General features: G+C 40.7%; 2 pseudogenes; both read left to right on the top strand.

Moving 5' to 3' along the window:
- Nucleotides 1-6,597: 6,597 nt before the first annotated feature.
- On the top strand, nucleotides 6,598-7,806 carry LOC129490731 (tetratricopeptide repeat protein 4-like; annotated as a pseudogene).
- A 1,579-nt stretch (nucleotides 7,807-9,385) lies between these two features.
- On the top strand, nucleotides 9,386-10,041 carry LOC129490568 (ferritin light chain-like; annotated as a pseudogene).
- Nucleotides 10,042-17,393: the final 7,352 nt, after the last annotated feature.

A 17,393-nucleotide genomic window follows, 5' to 3' on the forward strand; every position in this document is an offset into this window, starting at 1 on the left:
CTGTGTTGTTATCCTTGCTTTCTGAAAAACAGTCAATGTGACATCAAAAACAAGAGAATGTATCTCTCCTGGCCTCAGTTCAAGTAACTCTTCCCCAAGAGTGGATCTGTTTATCATTGAGTGACATGATAATCATGTCAAAACCACAAAGTGAAGTAGACCATCAACATGATTACCAGTTGATTCAAACCAAAAGGCCAGGAAAGCACCAATGGCATGGCTCCATTGGACTATAGTAGTCTATTGTGCTTCTTTGATAATTTATCATTCAGATTTTCATCTTGGTTTACCACTGTGATTCATCTATTTCTTCATTCAACATACGTTTATTAAGTATGGCCCATATCCCAAACACAGTACTGGGCACTGAGGACACAATTCAAAGATAACAACTGGACACAAGAGGAATCTGCGGTCAAACAAGGACCCTAGAAGCACAGTGGGATACAGCACACTGGGATCAGCCCTGAAAACACAGCCTGCCCAGGGAGCCAGGGGCACCCTGAAGGCAGAGCCCAGCCTGAGGGGTGCAGAGAAGACTTCCTGGAACATTTAAGAATGCCCAAGTGAATTCCTCAGAAAGGAATCAAAGTTAGTTCCATGGAGACCAAGGAAATGGCATCCTGACAAAAGTACAGCTGAAGGCCCTGAGTGGTGACAGCCTGTATCAGTCTGCTTAGGCTGCTGTAACAAACACTGCAGCTTGTACAGCTCAAACAACAGAAATGTATTCTCTCACTGTCCTAAAGGCTGGAAGTCTGAGATCAAGGTGTTCTCAGGGCTGGTTTCTCCTGAGGCCTCTCTCCGTTTTGTAGATGGGGCGTCTTCTCCCTGTGCCCTCATATGGTCATTTCTCTGTGCGTGTGTGAGTCCTAATTTCCTCTTCTTAATAGAACACCGGTAATATTGGATTAGGACCAACCCTAAGTACCTCATTTTACCTTAATTGGTAAATCTAGCTGTATTCTGGGCTCCTGGGGGTTAGTTCAACATATGAAATTTGGGGTGACAGGATTTGGCTCATAACACAGACTTACAAGAGTTCAATACAAAGGGCATGTGATAGCAGAATGGAAGGTGGTGAGAGGCAGCTCTTCATGCCCCTGACCACTGAGAGGAGAGGAGCCAACCACAGCCCCACACACTTGCTGTGTAAGCATCTGAATGGCTGGTGATCTTAGAGACCACAATGGGAACCACCCATGGCACAGGGAGTACATGTGGCATGAGAAGGACTTTCTAATCCACGTGGGGTGTCCCTGGGGCAGTGCCTGACCACAGGCCACATAACAAGGTATGTGATGGAGTGCAGGTATGTTTGGCACCAAAGCCTGTGTTCCATCACACACAGGTGCTGAGAAGGTGCATGTCTTAGCCTGGGCTCCCATAACAAATTACCTGGGTACCCTAAACAGCCAATATTTGTTCCTTACTGTTCCAGAGGCTGGAAGTTCAAGATCAGGGAACCAGCCAATTGGTTCCCTAGTGGGGGCTCCTTTCCTGGTTTGCACATAGCCACCTGCTGCCTCTGTCCTCACAGGACTGTGAGACAGGGGAAGCTCTGGTGTCTCTTCCTCTTCTTGTAAGGACACTAATCCCATGATGGAGGTCCTTAGGACTTCATCTAATCCTAATTATCTCCCAAAGGCTTCACCTCCAAATACCATCACAGGGGCAGTTAGAGCTTCAACATATGCATTTCAGGGGGTCACAATCCCACTTACAGCAGGATGTGAGGCCAGGAACAGGCAGCCTGCACATCCTGGGGCAGACTAAGATACCTGACAAAGTGAGGGAGAGAAGGTTCACCCCAACCCTGGGTGCTGAAACCATGCCAGCTTCTGAGGCCAACAGGCCGCACACAGCATTTCATTCTATCCTCAGAGTGTCCAGGCACTAAGTTAAACATTTTCTTCTTGAGCTACAATGCAAGATCCTTGATGAGCTGTCTCTTGCCCCAGTCTTAATTCACCCAGGTTCCCCTGTAACTCTCTGATGATTAATTAGCACCCATGACTCATTTTAAATTTTATGGTGCTAGTATGTATCAGTGGGGAGGGAGGAATACAGAAAGTGTTCTCATTAACAGTTTGTCCTTTTTACTTCTTGCCCACACCCCTTGAAAACAAGAGCAGGTGTATGTTTTGCTCATGCAACTCCTGAGAAAGTGCTTTGAAAATTTAGTATCCCCTGATCTTGGATGGCAGAGGTATCTGAAAGGGAAGGATTTGGAGATCAGACTAAACTAAAAAATTATTTTATCAAAGCAGACACAATTGCTCTTAGCTCTCAGCTACAAAGGGACAATGCCCAGACTCCGCCTCTACCCCAGGAAACACAGTGTGGCCTTCCAGCCCCAAAACAAGACAGCCAAGTGAGAGCTAGCTGGGACAGTGGGGCTCTGCCCTGCTTCTCCCCAAGGAGTGAAGACATTTATTTGAAGTTCATGTTGAAAGATCATATATACATATGAACCAACTAGTTTTTCTTTGTCAGATACTGCAGAAAATACAGGAAGCCTCCCCATATGTTACCACAGTTCTCCCCAAAAAGGCAGGTGTACAGACTGGAGAAGTCAAAAGGCAGCAGCAGGCACACCATGCAATTTAAAGAGTGCACCAGCTCCAGGTCCCAGTCAACTGAGTCAAAAAGTGGCTCCATTTAGCTTCGTCAAACAGGAGAACTTCATGCTGTCATATCCCTTTCTCATATACATGCAGGTTCTGAAAGATTCCTCGCATCTGCCTAGATCCTCACCTGATTGCAAAAGGAAGTTGCTTCTAGAGACTAAAATCAAATTCATCATTTTTGCAGCTATTAAAAGAAAGGGCAAGTCAACTTCAGTTCTAAATAGGGCCTGAAGCAAGGCTGGTGGAAGCATTCGGCCATCTTTAGTCTATTCATTAATTCATCTGTCCATTCATTTGCTTAAATCGCTTACTTTTAGCTGCTGGGTTTCCCCAAGTGACCACAGGAAATCCAAGACTCCTGTTCATCCCTCACCCCCTGGCCTACCCATGCATCACCCTTTCTGAGCCAGCTCACACCCTTCACTGACTCAAGTCCTTCACAGTCTTTCTTCTGTCCTTCTTCCTGGGTGTGCTCCAGCTGACTCCACATGTACCCCTAGGACTCATTTCCTGGCATCCTTCTCAGGTGTTGCTGTTTTCTTTTAAGGCTTCAATCTGTTGGGCCTCGATGTGAGGTAAATACCCTTCTTGCTCATTGAACTGTCAAGATCATTCTCCACCTCTCTTCCCTTTAACCTCCCATCAGTCCCTACCACCACATGCCTGGCACAGAGCAGACATTCAGTACTTTTTTATCAAATTAATGATTGTCATCCATTACTGCCCTTTTCCCACCCCACATGTGCAGTAATCTCTAGACCGCTGGTGTTCCTCTTCATTCCTTGATCATGGGTCACTAGGATCTCTGCAATCACTCCTGCCACAGTTTTTGATGATTTTAATACACACAAGAGAGCTCCTTGCAGGGCCTAGCCTTCCCCTTCATTTATTGCATCATCTCCAGATGAGTCTGTCATCTGCCCCACCTCAGCCTCCCACCCCTCCCATGGCCACCCCAAGACCTTAGCATGACCAAATGACCACAGCACTTCCATTCACTCAATCTCAAACATTCCACCCTCCCATCTCTTTCAAATGTCCCGCTCCCTTCCTCCAGTACCCCTAGTCTGACAATACTGTGACCCCTGTTATGATGTCTTATTCATGGATCTGAACATATCACATCAAGTCCTTATTTCCTCCTGCCCTTGCTTAAATTGCATGGTACACCATTATGATCATGCCCTTGCAAACACCCCAGCTACCTGGCTTGCTGCCTCTATCAAATCACCCTTGCAAAATAAGTAACTTCCCCTAGGCCATGCTTCCCCATAACCTTAATTGGAGAAAAATACACAATCATACTGTCTCAATTCATTATATTAGTGACCAAGCGAGCAATAACCAAGCAATCCTATTCTATTTCCCTACTCCAGATACGCTCCCACTATACCTGGGAGATTCTCACACTTTTCTTTTCTCTTGAAACCCACAGCAACCCCTTCATTGATGACAGTGCTTCCCAGTGCAAGTAGAAGCAAGGCCAAGAGAACTTTCACCTGCTTTCCTCACAACAGTTCACCAACCAAGTGTAATCTGATTCTAAAGTCTGGCTTCATTCATCTTACTCAACAAATATTTATCAAAGAGTATACTAAGTGCTATAAATTCTCTAATGAAGTGAGCAGGGTGTGGAAAGACAGAAATCCCTACTTTCATTGAGACTGTGTATCAGTTTACTATTGCTGCTGTAACAAATCACCACATATTCGGTGGCTTAAATCAACATGAATGTATTATCTTACAGTCCTGGAGGTTAACAGTCCAAAATATATCTTAAAGGGCTATAATCAAGGTGTCAGCATGGCAAGTTGCTTCAGGAGTTTCCAGGGAAAATTGGTCCCTTAACTCCCCACATCTAGAGGCCATGGCATTCCTTGGCTCCTGGTCACATCATTCCACTCTCATCTTCCATTATCACTTTGCTTTCTACCCTTCAGTTTATCTATTTTTGTTATTCCTCATCATTTTGGTGTCATATCTAAGAAATTAATATCATGAAGATTTAGTTGTATGTTTTCTTCTAAGAGTTTTATGGTTTTAGTTCTTATATTTAAGTATTTTATTCATTTTTGGTGAATTTCTGTACATAATTTGAGGAAAAGGTTCAACTTCACTTTTTTGCATGTGGATACACAGTTTTCTCAGCACCATTTGTTGAAAAGATTGTCCTTTTCCCCATTGAATGGCTTCTGTGCCCTTGTCAAAAATCAATTTTCTGTGTATGTGAGAGTTTACTTCCGGAATATCTATTCAAATCTATTGGTCTGTATGTCTGTCTTTATACAGGTACCTCACTGTTTTGATTACTGTAGCTTTGTGATAAGTTTTGAAATCAGGAAATGTGAGTTGTCCACATTTATTCTTCTTTTCAAGATTGTTTTGGCTATGCAAGGTCCCTTAAGATTTCATATGAACTTTAGAATGGGTTTTCTATTTCCACAAGAAAAAAAAAATTGTTGGATTCAATCTGTAGATTGCTTTGATTAGCAAAGCAAATGGAGTAGCATTATCACTTTAACAATATTAAATCTTACACCATGAACACATTCCATTGATTTATGCCTTCTTTATTTCAGCAATGTTTTGTAGTTTTCAGTACATGTCTTTAATTTCCCTGATTAAATTCCTATCTATTCTTTCAGATGCTACTATAAAAAGAAAGTTTTAAAAAATATCCTTGTCATATTGCTTATTTCTAGTGTATAGAAACACAACTGATATTTGTTTATTGATCTAGTGTCCTGCAACTTTGCTTAGTTCATTTATTAGCTCTAATAGTTTTGTTATTAAATCCTTAGGGCTTTCTACACATAAGACCAGGTCATCTGTGAATGGAGAACTTCTCTCTTTTCAATTTGTATGATTTTCATTTATGTGACTTCTCTAATTGCTCTGGCTAGAATTTCCACTACAATATTGAGTAAAAATAGCCATAGTAGGAATCCTGCTCTAGTTCTCATTGTTAAGGGAAAGCTTTGAGTCTTTCAATATTGGGTGTGATGTTAGCTGTGGGTTTTTCATATATTACCTTTATCATATTATGGAAGATATCTTTTATTCCTCATTTACTGAGGAATAAAATTAAAAGAATGTTGAACTTTATCAAATGATTCCTCTGCATTAACTGAAATGTTCATATATTTTGGGGTCTTTTTTCTCCCTTCATTCTATTCATGTGGTTTCTTACCCTGAGTGATTTTCATATGCTGAACCACTCTTGCATTACTGAAATAAATCCCATTTGTCATGGAGTATGATCCCTTTAATATGCTGCTGTATTCAGTTTGATAGGATTTTAGCGAGAGGCTTTTCATCTATACTTGTAAGAGACAATCTTGTAGCCTCATACAATGAATTATGAAGTATTCTCATCTCTTCAATTTTATGAAAGAGTCTGGCAATGATTGGTATAAATTTTCATTAAAGGACTGATAGAACTCATCAGTGAAGCTGTCTGATACTGAGCTTTTCTTTTTTGTAAGATTTTTGATTACAGACTCAATCTCTTTACTCACTATTGGTCTGTTTAGATTTTCTATTTCTTCATGATTCAGTGTTGGTAGGTTTTATGTTGTAGGAATTTATCAATTTCCTGTAGGTAATCCAATTTGTTGGCATATAATTGTTCATTAGTAGTCTCTTTTGATCCTTTGTATTTCTGTGGTATCAGTTATAATGTCTACGATTTCATTTTTAATTTTATTTATTTTAGTCTTCTCTTTTATTTTTAGTATAGCTAAAGGTTTGTCAAATCTGGTAATCTTTTTAAAGAACCAAGTTTTAGGTTCGTTGATACTCTCTCTTGTTTTTCTATTCTCTATGTCATTTATGCTTCCTCTAATCATTATTTCCTACCTCCTTCTTGCTTTGGCTTTAGACTGCTTTTCATTTTCCAGTTATGTAAGATATACAATTAGATTTTCTATTAATATCATTCTTCTTTTTTAATGTGTTTAGAGCTTAAATGTTCCTTCTGACCACTGCTTTTATTGCATCCATAAATCTTGGATATTGTATTTTATTTTTATTCATTGTAGAGTATTTTCTACACTTCACGGTGCTGGGACCTGGGCTGGAGGGCAGGGCATCAGCTGTGGAGTAACCTGAGCAGGACCCCACCTCAGACGATGCCATGGACTCGTTCCTGGAAAAGTTCCAGAGCCAGCCTTACCGTGGCGGCTCTCATGAGGACCAGTGGGAAGAGGAATTTGAAAAGGTCCCCCTGTTTATAAGAAAGCACCATCAGAAATTGATCCCAGGGAGAATCCTGACTTGGCTTGTCTCCAGTCAATTATTTTTTATAAGAAGCATTCTCCAGAACAGGCCAAGACCTCTAAAGATGAAGGCAATGATTGTATTAAAGAGAAAGACTACAAGAAAGCTGTAATTTCCTACACTGAAGGATTAAAGAAGAAATGTGCAAATCTTGATTTGAATGCTGTCCTTTATACCAACCAGGCAGCAGCACAATACTATCTGGGCAATTTTCGTTCTGCTCTCAGTGATGTGACAGCAGCCAGAAAGTTAAAACCCTGCTACCTCAAAGCAATAATAAGAGGTGCCTTATGCCATCTGGAACTAAAACACTTTGCCAAGGCTGTGAACTGATGTGATGAGGGACTGCAGAAAGATGCCAAAGAGAAGAAGCTTCTGGAAATGAGGGCTAAAGCAGACAAGCTGAAGCTAATTGAACAGAGGGATGTGAGGAAAGCGAACTTGAAAGAAAAGGAGAGGAATCAGAATGAGGCTTTACTCCAGGATATCAAGGCTAGGAATATCAGGCTCTCTGAAGCTGCCTGTGAGGATGAAGTTTCAGCCTCAGAAGGTCTAAGTAAGCTTTTCCTGGATGGACTCAGCTCTGAGAACCCCCATGGAGCCAGGGTGAGTCTAGATGACCAGGGCAGGCTGAGCTGGCCTGTGCTCTTTCTATACCCAGAGTATGCCCAATCGGACTTCATCTCTGCTTTTCATGAGGACTCCAGGTTTATTGATCATCTAATGGTGATGTTTGGTGAAACACCCTCTTGAGACCTAGAGCAAAAATATTGCCCTGATAATTTGGAGGTCTACACTGAGGATAACAGGGCAGAACTGTACCGTGCCTGCCAAGAGCACCTTGCTGCAGGATCTACAGCACCACAGGTACTTTGTAAAAGCCCTGACACCAGCATTTTTGATCCTGTGTAGGATCCAAACTTTTTTGAAAGAATTATCTCTGGGGGAGAAAGGTGCACCACATAAGATGACTGAGCCAGGCCCCCTGGATCTCCTCCCTCATCCTCCTCTGCTGGGAACCTAGCATGCCTGAATCAGTCCAGTGCCTTATTTCTGCCACCCTGGGGATAGACCTTCCTAGTATCATGGTAGGCGAGGAGCCTCTGGATTCCCCGAACTGCAGCCTCTCTGGCTGGTCTTCACTTTCTTCAGTTGATATAAAACTCTGTGCCTTGGCCATGACATCCCTGGACTCCATCTCTAAAGGAACCATCTGCTGCAGTTACCACAGCAGCTGACCTGAGCGGCACCCTGGTCTGTGGAGACGGACTTGGAATCCACTGGCATGATACTGAACTTTTGTGGAGTTCGACACCTTGTTACAGAAGCTACCCTTCAAACTGCATATCTACACACAAACAAACTATGCATAGGATTCCAAGGCTTTAAAGCTGAGAGACCCTGGCCTCAAGTTATTTCATGAGCACAGAGGGGAGCCATGTGGGGTTGCTGTAGATGCCTGGAGGTGAAATGAGTGCGGGAAAGCCACATCCTGCTCTGCATTTATAAAGACCGTACAAACTGAGATCCTTGGTACCCCTAAAAAGGTTACCAGTTTTCTTCATCTTTGCCATATAGAGGACTGTGACAGACTTGGACAGTGGCCTCTGAGTTCCTCTGTAGTTTCACATTTTAGGATTTTGTGTCTTTTAAACTGGAAAATCTTCTAGCATGTTGGGTTGTTGTTATAAGGTATATTTTTGTCTGCAGCTGTTTGTTGCCCGCTTCCTAAGAGGAGTTTATCTATCCTGAAAAAAAAAAAGAGTATTTTCTAAATTCTTCTTTGACTTATAGCTTATTTATGAGTATGTTGTTTAATTTCCACATATTTCTGAGTTTTCCAGTTATCCTTCTGTTACTGGTTTCTGGTTTCATTCCTTCGTAGTCAGAGAAAACACTTTGTATGATTTCAACCTTTTAATATTTACTGTGACTTGTTTTGTGGCCTAACATAAGATTTAGCTTGGAGAATGTTACATGTGCACCTGAGAAGAATGCATATTCTGGTGTTTGTGGTAGTGGAGTGTTATTTATATGTCTACTAATTCCAATTGTTTATACTGTTAAGTCCTCTATTTCCTTACTGACATTTTGTCTCTTTGTTCTATTCATTATTGAAAGTGGGATATTAAAGTCTCCAAATATTATTGTAGAATTTTTTTTTTCTCAGTTTATTTCTGTCAATTTTTGTTTCATGTGTCTTGGGGGTTCTGTTTTACATTCAGGTATGTTTATCATTGTCATATATTCTTGATGGATTAACCTTTTTTGAATACACAATTTTCTTGTCTTCTATGATACATTTTAAAGTCTGGCAGCACATTCAGCAGTCCTGTGGATCTGTCTCTTGCTTCAACAGTGTTTGGATGGAACAGATCCAGGAACTCTCTTTCTTCCAGTCTCCAGCCACCTTCCAATCTTCTCTCCATTTTCAACCTTCGGGACCATCTTCTCGGTCATCTCCTGCTTCTGGGACCAGCCAACACCATTTTTGTAGTTAGCTCCTTCTTGCTGACTAACCATGAGCTCCCAGATTTATCAGAATTATTCCACTGACGTGGAGGCAGCCATCAACCACCTGGTCAATTTGTACTTGTGGGTCTTGTAAACCTATTTTTCTCTGGGCTTCTATTTTGACCATGATGATGTGGCTCTGGAAGGCATGGGCCACTTCTTCTGCAAATCAGCTGAGGAGAAGCATGAGAGCACGAAGCATTGCTCAAAGATACAAAACCAGTGTGGCAGCATGCTGTCTTCCAGGACATCCAGAAGCCGGCTCAAGATAAGTGGGGTACAACTTTGGATGCCATGGAAGCCACAATGGCCCTGGAGAAAAATCTGAACTAGGCCCTTTTGGATCTTCATGCCCTCAGTTCTGCCTGCGGAGATCCCCATCTCTGTGACTTCCTGGAGAGTTGCTTCCTAGATGAGGAAGTTAAACTCATCAAGAAGATGGGTGACCACCTGACCAACCTCCACAGGCTGGCTGGCCTGGAGGCTGGGCTGGGCGAGTATCTCTTTGAAAGGCTCATCTTCAAGTACAACTAGGAGCCTACTGAGCCCAGTGACTTCTGGGGGGCCCCTTGCAAAGTAACAGGGCTTCTGCCTAAGCCTCTCCCGCCAGCCACTGGGCAGCTTTTTAACTACCCTGGAGCACTCTCCCAAGCCTTGGATCAAATTGAAATAAAGCTTTTGGAAGCAAAGAAAAGAAATTTAAAATCTACTTTGTCTAATAATAGTGGAGATGTTCCAGATCTCTTGATTAGTAGTTGCATGAAATATCTTATCTGTCCTTTTATTTTCAGCATTTTTGTGTCTTTATAGCTAAAATAAGTCTCTTTTAGATAGTATATAGTTGGATCACATTTTTTAATACATACTGAAAATCTCTGCCATTTAATTGAATAGTTTGATTCATTTATTTTTAAAGTAATTACTGTCATGGAAAGGCCTCCTTCTCTCATTTTGCTATTTATATTCCATGGATTTTGTATATTTTTTCTCAATTCCTTCATTATGGGTTTGTTTTTTGTGTAATTGATTTTTTCTAGTCCATTTCTGTTCAATTCTTATTTTCTTTTCTGCATAGTTTTTATTTTCTTCACTTTTTTTAAGTTATTTTCTTTAATTATTTTTTACCGCACAATCTGGAGATTGTAATTAGCATATTAAATTTATAACAATGTAGCTTGAATCAATACCCTCTTAGCCTGAATTGTGTACAAAACCTCTGCTACTATACAGCCTCATCCATCTCTTTATGTTATTATTGTCACATATTTTGTCTTTACACACTGAGTGCCCAGTAACACAAATTTATATTATTTTGGGCATTTGAATTTTAAACCATATAGGAGAAAAAAGAAAAAGAAAAGAGAAGTTACAAACCAGAAATACAATAATATTAGCTTGTATATTTATCTCTGTAGTTGCCTTTACTGGTTTTCTCCAATTCTTCATAAAGCTTTGAGTTACTGTCTGGTGTAGTTTTACTTCAACCTCAAGGAATACCTTTAGCATTTCTTGTAGGACAGGCCTACTAGTGATGAAATTCTTCAAAGTTTATTTATCTGAGAATGTCTTAATTTCTTCTTCATTGATTAGCTTTGCCAGACAGAATTCTTGGTTAACAGTTTTTTTTCTATCAGCACTTTAAATATATTATCCCACTTCCTTCCACCCTTCATGCTTGCTGATGAGATGTTGACTCTTATTCATTTAAGATTCGTTGTACAAAAACATGACAAGTTGCTTCTTACTTCCTGCTTTCAAGATTCTTTTTTGGCTTTTCCTTTTGAAAGTCTAATTATAATGCATAATGGAGTCTTTTTGCTTTTTCGGTTAAAAGTCCATTGAGATTCCCTGATATGCTGATTTATGTTATTTCTCACATTTGAAAAATTTGGGCCATTATTTCTTGAAATAACTTTTCTGCTTCTTTCTTTCCTTCTTCTAGGATTTCCATTATGCATTTATATAATGGTACACTTGATAGTGTCCCACAGGTCTCTTAAGGTATGTCCATTTTTCATTTCTTTCCACTTCTGCTTCTCAAATTGAATAATCTACATTGAGCTATCTTAAGTTTAGTTTGAAATTTTGAGGATGCTTTCTTCTTTCTGTTCAAATTTTATGCTGAATCTCTCTAGTGAAGCTTTCATTTCAGATTGCATTTTTTTAGCTCCAGAATTTCTGTTTGGTCTATTCTTATATTTTCTATCTTTGTCTAGGCATCATATTTATGGTCTCCTTTGTCTATGGTTTTTCTTTATCTCTCTAAGCATATTTAAGATGGTTGATTTAAAGTCTTTTTATAGTAAATCCAACGTCTGGGTTTTCTTGGGGACTGTTTCAGTTCATTTATTTTTTTCCTGTGAGTGGGCCATACATTCTTGTTTCTTTGCATGGGTTGTAAATTTTTGATAATTGGACATTTTGAATATCATAATGTGTAATTCTAGAAATCATAATCTTCTTCTTCCCAGGATTTGCTGTTGCTACTTGTAGGTTGTAGTTGTTTAGTGACTCTTCTAATTCTTTTTATAAGACTGTTTTCTCTGTTATGTGTAGTCACCAAAGTTCCAGTTCTGTTAACTTACTGGTCAGCTGGTGATTTAACAGAGATTTTCTTAAATGCCTAAACCCAATGTAACAAAAAATACTTCAAGTCTTTGTGGACTGGCTATGTGTTTGAGTATTCCTTTAATGCTTAGCTAGGCCATTTACGTTTGCTTAATGTCCACTTTCAGCTTCACGGGAGCCTAAAGACAGGAGCCAGAGATGAAAGTACATGGTGTTCTCCAGTCTTTTCTGAGCATGTCTAGTCCTGGGCATTTGTGTGGACTTCCAGGTTATCCAATTACGTGGAATTTATTAAAATATTTATTCTCACATTTATATTCTTTCCTTGACTTTTCCTAACCTTTCTAGTCTGTCTGCTGCTTTTGCTCTCTTTTATAACCTTCCCCAGGCAGCAGCAGTGAGTATGTTTGCCTTAAATCATTTCTTTAAATGCCACCCAGGAGACTGCTTCAGGCCTGAGAAAGTTCAGAGGCATGTGAAACATAGGGAATTCCCTCACCAATCACTCAGGGAGCCACCAGACAGACATACAGTCATAATTGTTTAAGACTAAGTGCCTCCTCTGGGGCCATCAAGTTATGTCAATAACATGGGCAGCCAGCCCCATAGCTACCACCAAGCTGGAAAGTGGTAAATTGTATAGGTAAGTTAAAGCACCACAATACTCTTTTGCTGAAATTTAGGAGCTTCTTTCTTTGTGAAACACTTCTTTCATTGTTGTATATTTTTTATTAGATTCCTTAGTTTTAAAAAGTTAATCCTAATAGTTTATGCCAACTTTATTGTTGCTTTAGTGAAGAAACAGTTTTAGAGTTCCCTACTCTGCCATTTTCTGCTTCTGACTGACATTTTCAAAGAACCACAGGCTATTGCGTTAAGAGGAAGCAATAGAGAGGACTGAAGCTGGGAAGCTAATGGCAATAATGAGGTGAGACACGAGGGTGACTTAGATGGGGAACAGTGGAGGTGATAAGAAGTGATTAGATTCTGAGCATATTTAGGTGGTACAGCCAAAGGATTTGCAGATGGATTGGAATGTAGGCAATGAAAAATGTGGAGCAGAGAGGCCTAATAAAGAGGAAGGATGAATTTGCCATTACTGTGCTGGATTCCTGAAGAAGTTTTCTGACTGGTCTCCTGGATTCCATGTTCAGTCTTCTATAATCTATTGTCAACAGAGTAGCTGGAGTGAACCTTTCAATACTGAAATGAGATGATGTTACTCCTCTGCCCGGTGTCCCATCCCAAACATTTACAATGGCCTACAGAGTCCTAAATAACCTGACTCCCTGCAACCTTTCTGTCCACATCTCCTAATTCACTCTGTTCCAGCTGTGTTCCTCTCTGGCCTTACTGTTCCTACAAATCACCCTACAGGATTCTAACTCAAGGCCTTTGCACTTATGTTCCTTGATATGCATGGCTCCCCCTTCATTTCTTTATGTCTCTATATAAATGTCACTTTATTGAAGATGTCTTCTTGTCCACCTTCTGGAAAAAAAAAAAAAAAAAAAAAACCAGCAAATTTAGCCACTCCAAATGTCCTGACACTTCCTATTATCTTCTGCTGCTGTATTTTCCCCACAATATGTGTCTATAGTAGGTTCTTTATTTGATGATTTATCCTCTGCTCACTCTTGCCCCACAGAATGTAAGCTCCATCACCATAAGTCAACTCTGTTTTCCTCATATCTGTGTCACCAACACCTTGAAAAGAACCTGGCAAGTCAAAGAACAAAGTTAATATTTCCTGAGTTCAGAAACTGAGTTACACAGTTTTGTGTAAGACATAATCATTATGTTGAGAGATTCCACAGTTTAGGAGGGAAGAGAAGCAAGTAAACTAGTGACTATACACAGCGGATGGGTCCTGTATTTCAGAAAAACACAGAGGAGGGATGTCAAAGGGATAGTCCCAGGACACACTAAACCAGGTCAGGGCTGCAGCAGCAGAGGGAAAAAGCAGTCCACCCCCCAGGTTCCATCAGAAGGATTCTGCCATAATTATTGTTTTAAGCATAAGGCTTTATTGAAAAAAAAAAAGCTTCTGACCCTTAGAATAATATTTAGATGCTACTGGTCTGCCCAGACCCTGTTAGTACATAATGCATATCAGTTTAAACTAATTAATACATTATGCCCCTTGCTCTAGGGCGAGTTCTGCCATAACCTGCTGAGAGGTCACAGGGCATGACTATCTAGCTCATCAGCTCTGAAATGAAGATGTTAGAGGAGATTGCCTTGGTAGTGGCCTTCAGCTCCAAATCTGTAGTCTGAGTCCAGAAACATTTGTCCCAAATCAAATTATATCCATCCTTATGACATAAAACAGTTAAAACCAAGATTTTATCAGCTACTTTATTTTTCCCAAGACATTTTCAGACATCTGTTTGCTTTTGTTATCATTCTTTGTAATGAGTTTAATGAGCAGATGTGATTTATGCCATGTGTTTATAACAGCCCGAACTTTGATACTGCATTTTTCATCACTGGCTTCCTTGCATTTGAGATATTTTCACCAGGTTTAGAAAGACTCTTTTCTGTTTTGTTTACAACAGATGCTAGAGAAGTATAGCCAAGAAAGAAAAGAGTAATGAGACTTATCTCCATATTCTCCCATCGGTTTCTCAACTAGATCTGAAAAATGCAGCCATACGAAGAGCACCGGAATGCAAAGGGCTGGTTCTCTCTTAAAGACACACAATCTTGGGGTCATACTTTTCAAACTGTAGTTCATTCATACAAAAGGTTTTTTGAGTAATTGTTATAGGGTGAAATGCAAAAACAAATAACATGGGAGTCCCTACCATTAAGAGGCTTACTGACAGACTTGAAAATAGGAATTGTCACTATTTTAAAATACCATGCTAGGAAATGGAGAATGTTTCCTAATGGCTATGAGGTTTTTTAGAGGGGAAGGGGTGACAAAAATATTCTAAAAATAGACCATGGTACACATGATCACATGTGAATATACTAAAAACCATTCAATTGTCCAATTTAAATGGGTGAACTATATGATATATCAATTACATCTCAGTAAAGCCATTTGAAATAAATGTGACATACCAGGAATCTGCACAGAGCCTTGTGGGGGCACTGAAGATACAATGGTCAGTCCTTTGCAGGGGAGAGGTAGGAAGAGGTAGGATAGGAACATCTCAATACAAAGGTCACACTCAGATATTCAAGTGTAACCCCTCCACATGTGTGTCAAAACACATCTGAAACTCAGCATGTCCAAAGCCAAACAACTAATCTCTCCTCCAGACTCACTCCATGTGCAGGTTCCCCATCTCAACAACTGTGATTTCATCATTCCAATTGCTTAGGACAATGTCATTGGAGTCATTCTTGACTTTCATCTTTCTTCCACAGCCCACACCTAACCCATCAGCAAATCCTAGTGACTCTCTCCTTAATATAACTCCTATCTCCACTCCCACCCTGCACTTGGACTGCTATGGCACCTTTCTCACTGGTCTTGCTACGTTCAACCTTGTCTTCTGAAGTCTATTCTTGATACAGCAGCCCAAGTGATACCTTCAAACTGCCAGTCAGATGGTGGTACTCCTCAGAATGCTGAGAAGCTTCCACCTAGTCCAAGCAGAAGTCCTTCTGACCTGGCCCACCACAGGGCTGGTCTCACAGGTATCTGCTGGAAGCCACCCACTCATGGTGTGTCTGCATTTCCCACCTTCCTTCTACTCCTTTCAGTTAGTGATATTTGTGACTCTGCCATCGTATCACTGGTGGGACCTCATTAACTCATGAATTGGATGACTTTGCAAGAAAAACAAACTTTTCAAGAGATATATTACCATTTCTCAAAGAACAGGCTATAAGAAGAGTTCGAGATGAGCTGAAGCAACCTATATCTGGAAATGAATCACTGCAGCCAGAAGAGGTCAAAAATGACAAAACAGAAGCCTGGGAGCTGCCTGCCTGGCCCAAGGTCACAAAGTTCTTTAGGGGCTGAGTCAAGTGTGCTGGGGGGATTAATTACCATTCTTTGCACTGTACTATTGCTTTCTGAGAATGTGCAACTCCCTTTTTCTAATCCTGGCAGCAACTTCCTGAGCTGTGCCTTGGTTAGTTAGGGTACAAAGAGAATCAAAACATTATACAGAGAGAATAAACAGATGGGTATGTCCTGTTTATTCTGCCCTATTGCTTATCCTCCATGGCTCATGGTTCCCTGAGCGTGCTCTGACCCCTCCTCTTTTCTCCCTCAGACTACTTCTGGCCCCCAGTTACCCCTCTCATTGCCACTGTCACTGGCATGTTCACCCTGAGTTCTACATACAAATCAAACATAGTGTATGAAGTTTTTGCTAGGTATAAAATCAGAAATTTTTGGAATCTTCCTATGAGATTATTATTTTCAATGTTATTAATACATTGGTTAATTGGATACCTTATTTGAGAACTTCAACTTGAATGGAGAGTATTTGTTGTACAGTTTGTGCTTCCATTTTTTAGGTGCAGAAATCCAGCCTTCCTTGGTCATCCAAGAGATACGACTGAAGGCTCATGCTGTGCAATCCCCGCTTCTCCAAAGTGGTAGAGCTGGGAGCTTGTCTGTTCCTTCATATGCAGAGGATGATCCTGATTTTTGGGAGGAGAATGCACTAGATCATCATGGATCCATCAAGCTTCATTGATAAAGAAAACACCCTCCTGTTAATGCTTACTATGCAGCAGTTCAATGCTCTTTGTATTCAGATTAATCAAGGTTCAGCTCTGGAAGTTGCTGATAAGATTAGAACGAGGGAGTTCCATGTTTGCAAAAGTTTTGCAGATGGATCTGAGATATGCTAATGTTCCAGTCCTCTCAGGGATGCTTCCTACCTGTGGAAGTGGGCAAGCCCCTGGGATCAGAGCTCTTTTCCTGGCAACACTTCAGACGCCGAGAGGCTGACACTTTGTCTTCTCCTCCTAGGTTTCTGGGACTCCATTCTCCTGTTAGGAGGACAAGACAGTGACTTTAGACATGATGCAAAATCTCAGAACAATGACTGCATTCCAGGCTCCAGAGAGCCTTTCACAGCCTGGCTAGCTGTGGCATTCTGTACTTTCCTGAGGATATGCCCTGTTCACCACAGTCTGACTTCAGAAAATCTCATCTCCTCCCCAACGTATTTGCAAACTGCCTCCCAGGAGTGCCTCTGGGGACAGAAGCACTCACTATTCTGCGATCTTTCTCAGTAGTAGAAAGATTCTGAGGACCTTTTTATTCTAAGTAGCATAAATCCCATTCGAACTGGCTTAAGCAAAATACAAACAAAAGTTATACTGCAAGCTCAGGTGCAGACTTCAGGAACAGCTCCATCTAGGAACTAAACACTATCAAATGTGTGTGCAGTCTGTCTCTCTCCAAACCATAGTTCTGCCAACTTGCAT

This window comes from Symphalangus syndactylus, chromosome 9 (genome assembly GCF_028878055.3).
Source record: "Symphalangus syndactylus isolate Jambi chromosome 9, NHGRI_mSymSyn1-v2.1_pri, whole genome shotgun sequence".
Lineage (NCBI taxonomy): Eukaryota > Metazoa > Chordata > Mammalia > Primates > Hylobatidae > Symphalangus > Symphalangus syndactylus.